Genomic DNA, 8,601 nt, shown 5'->3' with positions numbered 1-8,601 from the left:
CACACTGTCGCCGACAGTGTGCACCGGGATTAACTCAGTAACTGTACGTCCTCGTGCGGGAAGTAACTTCCTGCAACGACGTACAGTTACGTCCTGGTGCGGATAGGGGTTAACTCACACAATAGAATCAGTATAGCTTCTGTTCTCCTACAAGATTCCCCATATTGATACATTAGTAAAAAGTTTAATTTCTTAATTATTCCCTATCTTTCCTCTCTCTGATAAATACCATTATCACATTACTAATCATAATAGTAGATATATCATGGGTTATTTTATATGGATCTAGACTATTAGTAGTAAAGCTGGTAGTGCCAGAAACATGACACATGTAATCAACATATACCAAACAAGCAATTGTCATAAGAAATCCACCCAACACTATGTTCAAAAGTCCTTTATCTGGCTTTGCTCCAAACATTCTTTCGTAGAGTGTCATCTTCCCGCTATGGAAGAGCAGTATATTTTCTTTCTGCTACAGCTGCGGCTTAGGTGGCAGTCATTTGGGAGGCTTTATTATGTCCGCTTACCTCGGACCACAGTCCTCTGAGTGTCACAGTTGTAGATCTGGATGACTGGTTTCGAGGATATCAGCCGGCTCCTCTTCTTGTTCAGATGGTTCAACAGCAGATTTTACACATTTGCAGTGTGACGCATGGATCCACGTACCTCTGTCCTCTATCTTAATGGCGGTATGTGTTGTCAGAAGAACTTGATGTGGACCTTTCCAGCGTTCTGAAAGAGAACCAGACCTTAAAAACTTGTGCATCTGTACAAAGTCTCCAGGCTGAATGTCGGGACACACAAATGTAGTTTCTGGTTGATGTTGTGAAACGTGGTGATGAATCTCCTTCAGTTGCTTCTGTAATCTTAAAGAGGCTCTGTCACCACATTATAAGTGCCCTATCTCCTACATAAGGAGATCGGCGCTATAATGTAGGTGACAGTAATGCTTTTTATTTAGAAAAACTATCTATGTTTACCACGTTAGGAGCGATTTTTATCTTTATGCTAATGAGTTTCTTAATGCCCAAGTGGGCGTGTTTTACTTTAGACCAAGTGGGTGTTGTACAGAGGAGTGTATAACGCTGACCAATCAGCGTCATGCACTTCTCTCCATTCATTTACACTGCACTAGCGATATAGTTATATCGCTATGTGCAGCCACATACACAAACACTAACATTACTGCAGCGTCCTGATAATGAATATACATCACTACCAGCCTGGACGTGATGTTTATTCAGAATTCTGACACTTCTGAATCTTTTCTGTGAGATTCCAGCAAGGCAAGCGTAATCTCGTTTGAAATGACAGGTTACATCGTAATCTCACGAGATTCCACGTGCTACAAACATACAAACAGTGTCATAATGATGGCGGCTGCGCGAAAATCACGCAGCCGCGCATCATACGCTGCTGACACACGGAGCTGTTATGGACCTTTTGCATGCGCAAAACGGCACGTTTTTTGCGCGCACAAAAAGCATACGCTTGTGTAAATCCGGCCTTAGGGTAGGAACACACTAGGCATGAACACTGCGGGTTTTATGTAACACATTTATATCACGCTGCAAAAAAAATTGACCTGCAGTGTGGCTTTTTAAGCCGCAGCATGTCAATTTATGCTGTGGAATCGCTGCTCCTCTGTTGCGGAAATGCTGCGGATCTGCCGCAAAAATCACAAATGAGAAAAAAAAAAGGCACTTTTTTTTTAATTTATAAAAAAGTTTAGACTTGCCCCGGCCGTAGTTTAGGTGACGCGATCCTCTATTCTTAGCGCAGCCCGGCCTCCTGTCATGACGTTTCATCCCATGTGACTGCTGCAGCGGTCACATGGTCTACAGCGTCATCCCAGGAGGCGGGGCTACGTTCAGAAGAGAGAGATGCGTCTAAACTTTTTTATAAATTAAAAAAAAGTGCCTTTTTTTTTCTCATTTGTGATTTTTGCGGCAGAACCGCAGCATTTCCGCAACAGAGGAGCAGCGATTCCACAGCATAAATTGACATGCTGCGGCTTAAAAAGCCACACTGCAGGTAAAAAATTTTTGCAGCGTGTGGATGAGATTTGTTCAAATCTCATCCACTCTGCTGCGACTGTAATACGCTGCGGATTTTCCACAATAAAATGTGTTGCATAAAATCTGCAGTGTTCACGCCTAGTGTGTTCCTACCCTAAGGCCGGATTTACACAAGCGTGTGCTTTTTGCGCGCGAAAAAAATGTGGCGTTTTGCGCATGCAAAAGGTCCATAACAGCTCCGTGTGTCAGCAGCGTATGATGCGTGGCTGCGTGATTTTCGCGCAGCCGCCATCATTATGATACTCTGTTTGTATGTTTGTAGCACGTGGTGCTTTTCTGTTTTCATTCATAGTTTATACTGCTGCGGAAGTGCTGGGCGTGATTTTCACGCACCCATTGACTTCAATGGGTGCGTGATGCGCGAACAACGCACAAATATAGGACATGTCGTGAGTTTTACGCAGCGGACACACGCTGCGTGAAAATCACTGACAGTCTGCACGGCCCCATAGACTAACATAGGTCCGTGCGAGGCGCGTGAAAATCACGCGCGTTGCACGGACGTATTACACGTTCGTCTGAATTAAGCCCTAACAATAAGGCCCAGTTCACAGAGTTTTTGGGCCTTGATATTGACTCGGACACTGCGTCAGAATCAGCACCAAACAACTTCCAAAACCGCCTCGTCGCGGAAAAAAGAAAAAGCAGCACGTCCTTTCTTGCTGCTGTTCCGCCTCTGACCTCCCATCAAAATCAATGGGAGGCAGAAAATGCATTTTTCGCTGCGTTTTTTGTCTGCTGTCCTCAATCGCTGCGGGCAAAAAACGCGGCAAGATAGTGTGGGCAGGTCAAAATCTGCCTCAAAATTCGTTGCGCGCTTCCAGGCGGTTGCGGGTGTGCGCTCGAGGACGCTCGCTTGTGCGCATGCGCGGGAGTTTGCGGGTGCGCGCGATCGGTCGCGTGGGCGGGCAGAGTTTGACGGCCCCCATGACGAGAGGGGGGGCCCGCAGCTCACGACATTCTTTTGGTGAAAAAAACGGGCCCCATTGCAGGGGCCTGTTTTTTTTCTACCAAAGGCAAGTCGCGGCAGTTGCCGGGCCCCCCTTTCAATTAGGTTTGGCCGGGTCCCTCACATCAGTACCCCTAATACCCCTCTGATGGCGGCCCTGGGAGCCACGGTAGGGGGGCCCAGAAAATTTAGCTATATGGGGCCCTGAAATTCCTGATGGCGGCCCTGTCTGTGTATGTCCAGGGCAGTCATGATATGTGTCAAAATAAAAAAAAGTAATCCCCTTCATCATCCTCCCATTCCTCTCTCTGAGACAAACTTGTTTTATAAGGAAGCAAACTAGTAGGGTTCAAATGTGAACACCGATGTAGGATGATTTGGCAGGGCTTGTAACAGTGTTAACTCCAACCAGTGTCTACAATATCCCACCATTCCCAGAAATGTTCTCATCTGTTCTTTATTTTGTGGGATTATAAATTGTTGTATGGCAGCAACTCTATCTGGGACTAGATGTCTGTACTCCTGTATTAGGCAATGCCCAAGGTACGTCACCTTGGTCTTAAACAAATGCATTTTGGACTTTGTGTCAATTCTCTGCCAGAAATGTAAAAGAGTTTCCATGTCCTGAAGACATATCTATTTAGATGATGAGCAGAGCAAAAGGTCATCTACATATTGATTCAATATAGATCCTCCAGGTAGATGAAGATAAACAAGATTATTGCTGAGGACTTGACTAAAAATGGTGAGAGAGTTTAGAAAACCCAGATGTAGACATGTCCATGTCCCCAGGTGTATGGGGATGGAGAAAAATGCAGAACACAAATCAATGACTGAAAAATGAGTACTGTTGAAGGGGACCTTCATAAATAAATTTGCTAGATTAGGGACTACTGGGTGCAGGGAAACCACTACTTCATTAATAGTTCTCAGATCCTGAACCATTCTCCATGCTTGACTATAGCCATGCTTCTTAATGGGGTAAATAGGGCTATTACAAGGACTATTGGTTTTCTTAAGGATGCCTTGTTTCAACAATGAGTCAACTGTAGGGCCAACTCCTATCTCTGCCTCTGATTTCAGAGGATATTGGGGCTTTCTGGGCAGAACACAGTGCGGTTTCAGTGAAATTTGCACTGGCTAAACTTGGCTCATTGTACCTACTCCAATGGAATTAGAGTTCCATAACTGGGTCAGTATATTTTGTATCATGGCTCCTACTGCAGGATCTGTAATGAGGGTCAACTGCTTGCTTTCTAATAACTGTGGGGTAAGATATAAGAGATTAAAAGTATTCTCCTTGTTTTCTTATGGTACCTGGAGGTGTACGCCATCTGGGGTACAGTAAATGGTACATCCCAATTTACATAACAAGTCCTGTCCCAGTAGGCTTATCGGGGAATCTGCTGACAACAAAAAATAAAATTTTCAGTAGTTATGGGACCTACAGAAACAGTGGTGGGGTTACAAATAGGAAGATATTTTGGATCTCCTGTAATTCCCACTGTTTTCACTTTCTGATCAGATAAGCAAAGAATTTCATTATTGATTAGAAATGCAATAGCCCTTGTATCAACAAGAAAAGATACATTATATCCTTTGATTATTACAATTCAGGCCCCTGTGGATAAGAAAGAGATTGTGAAAACATAAAATCCTCTTCCTGCATTTCATTTAGTCACTTATCAGCTACTAAGTCATTACAGACATAATTTCTTTGTTTCTTGGGCTTTCTACAATATCTGGCTATGTGACCTTGCCCATTGTAATTGTAACACCTGATGTCTTTCCTTCTCTGAACCTTGTCACTACGGTTTCCTTGTTTAGCGTTCTGTAAGGCTCTGTTCACATCTGCGTTGGGGTCCCGTTCTGACGTTCTGTGGGAGATTTCCGTCAGAACGGGACCCTGAACAGACGCAGACTGACACGAATGGAAACCAGAGATTTCCGTTTTCATCACCATTGATTTCAATGGTGACGGATCTGGTGCCCTTGGTTTCCGTTTGTCTCCGTAGTTTTTCCGGAAGCAATAGCGTAGTCGACAGACACAAACGGAAACCATGGGCACTGATCCATCACCATTGAAATCAATGGTGATGGAAACGGAAACTTCTGGTTTCCATTCGTGTCAGTTTGTGTCTGATCAGGGTCCCGTTCTGACGGAAATCTCAGACGGAACGTCAGAACGGGACCCTAACGCAGATGTGAACGAAGCCTAAGAATGTCTCTTTTGCTTCAATTTTTAATTGCATCAGTTTTTCTGTCTGTTTCTGTTTTTGATTTTCAAGATTTTTCCACGGTTCATACATCAATATGTCTGGCATCTGTCCAACTTTCCAATCAGGCATACCATTTACAAATCTAGTTCTAAGAGCGGAGCTTAAACCATTTACAAAGGTCTGTACCAATATAACAGTAACATCAGGAATCCCATACAAATCTCCAGCTCCACCCTTATCATTAATCAACTTATGAAATCTGTAGAGGTATTCTCTAACTGTTTCATTCTCCTCTTGATGAATGGTGTGTATAGCACTCCAATCTACATGTTCTTTGAACATGTGAACAAAATTTTCATGTATCAAATTCCATTAATCCTCTACTGAACCTTTAAAAATCGGGGCTTACGACTATATCCCGTTTTCTCCAACAACCATTCCACTTCAGCAGGGGTGAAGATAAACTTCAATATCTGCATAACATCTCTACCAACCAAATCAAGAGTGGAAAAAATTGTATTTAGAAACTCCCAAGCTGTTCCTGGGTGCTTCCTATTATCACCTACTTGTTTCTTCAACTCCAACAATTCAGTATAAGTCCACGGCTTTCTATGATCACCTAGACTCAATCACGTTGAAGGTATCTACACATGTGTAATAATTAGGCATCAAACCTTCTTTTACTTCGTGTAACTCACTGCATGGATATATTCCCCCTGTTCTAGGCTTTGACATTCTGCTTATCATTGTAATGCCGCAGGATTACCTCCAATTCAGCAGTTGGAGCCCCCCCCCCCCGATGTATGCAGCAGTCTGGGGGAGGGCCGGCTCCCAGAGGGGAGATGTAGTCATGTGCAGTTAGAGACAGTTGGATTTAAAATCAGCAGAGGTGGACGACGTGAAAAGAGCTGTTTCTCAACTGCCAGTGAAGCAGGCCGCAGACACAGGGAAAAGTGGGATTAGGAGATCCCCCTGCATGTTCACTGGCTGTGTCAAGTACCAGCAGGCAACACATACAGTGCAGATCTTGGATCAACAGGAAATGCGGAGAGGGGCACGTGAAGGCTAGCGGCCATAGTGACACATGTGCAGAGACAACAGTTGTTGAGCAGAGCCATTCCCAGGGGAATAAGTAATTGCAGAATAGTACTCAGATGTGAAAAATAGAGCATCATTGTGATGACCTAAAGTAGTTGTTAACCAGTTGTTCAGAGACCCCATAAGTTGCACCCAGTTCCTAGCTTGTTGTTGTGAGGGACATTGAGTAGATTGTTGCCCTGGGAGACTACGTGTAGGAGGAGAGTGAGACTCCTTCCCCACAGGCAGGCCGCTGAAGACAGGGTTATTCTTAAATTGTTACTACACGCTACAGTCTTCTGTACAAAGTTATATATCACTGTTTCCTACAAGTTCCACAGTAAAACTTCTTTTATTATAAAGTCAGAATCGTCCAAATTATTCTGTACGTACCTTACACTTTACATCATGGTTAGTAGATCATCATCATCATCATGTTAGGTGACATACAGTACATTGGTGGAGCATGTGGGGTTATAGTTGCTGTAAGAGCATCTCCTCTAATATCTGCATTTGCTAAATCCAACCATTGATAATACATGCTCTTTTCTACATCATTCTTACAATACGGAGCAATCGTTTTTCAACACTTTAGTATCAAGAGTACCCTCCAAAAGTAGAGCTGGAACCACGCTTCTCAACCCGTTCCGCATTTTGTATACATTCTTACCATATGCCTTGATCATTATGATCATAGGACTTCCTTCTAGATATGACACACACCGTGTCCCCTGCGGTGGGGTTTTACCATAACACCAAATGTCACTCTCATCTACGGAAGTCCCAAACTACGGGGACACAATATGGATCTCGTCAGACCACCTTTAATAGGCAGGCAATATCACCGGACTAAACCTTACTACTACACGTCACATTTTGCTTCTATAGCATAGCAGTCAGAGATTAGTAACTCAAGCACAGGCACAGAAATATACAACAGAGAAGCACTCTTATAGATACAAAGGATCAAACTATCACTCAGTACACAAACATTCCCTGCTTCACCCTCTACTTACTCCTGCTACTGAGTGTAACACAGATCATTAAAACTAGACAGCGGACCTTCTATGGGATTCAGAGACTTTTACCATCTCTCATAGTATGCTGACAGTTCAGGAGTAACCCTTCACTGGCCTCATACATTCACACACCTTTCAAAGGTCCTTTTGTTACCCATTCACTGTATTGTTAGTGAGAGAACAGTCCATACATCCACATCACAAGAGAATACAACACAGAAATATAGTGGAAACACTTCTAACCCCAACAGAAATCATAAAGAACAAGTCATACATATACTACTATCGTTCTTTGCTCAATTGTTAACCCGCTAACTCACTCCTGACCATGTGCGCAATAATAGTCACAATGTGGACGTGCAAGAGTGCTGTCCAGACCCGCAGATGTGAGTGGTTACCAGCCACTTCACACAGAGTTTACAATAGAGTGTCTTTAAAGAGGCTCTGTTACCAGATTTTGCAACCCCTATCTGCTATTGCAGCAGATTGGCGCTGCAATGTAGATTACAGTAACGTTTTTATTTTTTTAAAAACGAGCATTTTTGGCCAAGTTATGACCATTTTTGTATTTAAGTCGATGTAGCTACTTACCTGCAAACGCCGATGCTGCTGCAGAATCAACTGTAGCCTCTGGTGCCGATGTGTCCTCGCTCGTCCGACACGATGCAGGACCTGTGAGTGACGACACAGCGTGATCTCTCGAGAACACGGCTGTGTCTGCACTGCCAGAAGCTGGGCGTTCTGAAGAGAAGTGGATGATACTTCTCGTCAGAACGCCCAGCTATTAAAAGTAGTAAAAACGCCCCGATGTACGCACATAATACACGCCCACTTGGACTTTTACTTTAAACACGCCCACTTGGACTTTTGCAAGCCTCATTTGCATAAATACAAAAATGGTCATAACTTGGCCAAAAATGCTCGTTTTTTAAAAATAAAAACGTTACTGTAATCTACATTGCAGCGCCTATCTGCTGCAATAGCAGATAGGGGTTGCAAAATCTGGTGACAGAGCCTCTTTAACTTAGACTCATGTTGTAGTGGATGTCTGTAAATGACAGAGAGACTATACTATATACTTCCGTTCATTCAAACAGCAAACAAATAGCTAGCATAACAATATTACACATATTTCACAATCTAGAATAGAAACTAAAATCCTCCTATGGAGATTGGACATCAAATCATGAAATAAAATGGAACCTTCAGATGACTCAAAGACAGGTGTAATGTCCACGGCCGTGGACCGTCGGGAT

General features: G+C 43.4%; 1 long non-coding RNA gene across 1 annotated transcript; it reads right to left on the bottom strand.

The window, feature by feature from the left end:
- Positions 1-381: 381 nt before the first annotated feature.
- LOC142660296 (uncharacterized) lies at positions 382-6,376 on the bottom strand. Its single transcript, XR_012850451.1, has 2 exons — positions 6,016-6,376; positions 382-735 (listed from the first exon to the last, which is right to left on the bottom strand). It is a non-coding gene; the product is annotated as an uncharacterized LOC142660296 (long non-coding RNA).
- Positions 6,377-8,601: the final 2,225 nt, after the last annotated feature.

This window comes from Rhinoderma darwinii, chromosome 9, assembly GCF_050947455.1.
Source record: "Rhinoderma darwinii isolate aRhiDar2 chromosome 9, aRhiDar2.hap1, whole genome shotgun sequence".
NCBI lineage: Eukaryota > Metazoa > Chordata > Amphibia > Anura > Rhinodermatidae > Rhinoderma > Rhinoderma darwinii.
This window is presented reverse-complemented; position numbering and strand designations above follow the sequence as displayed.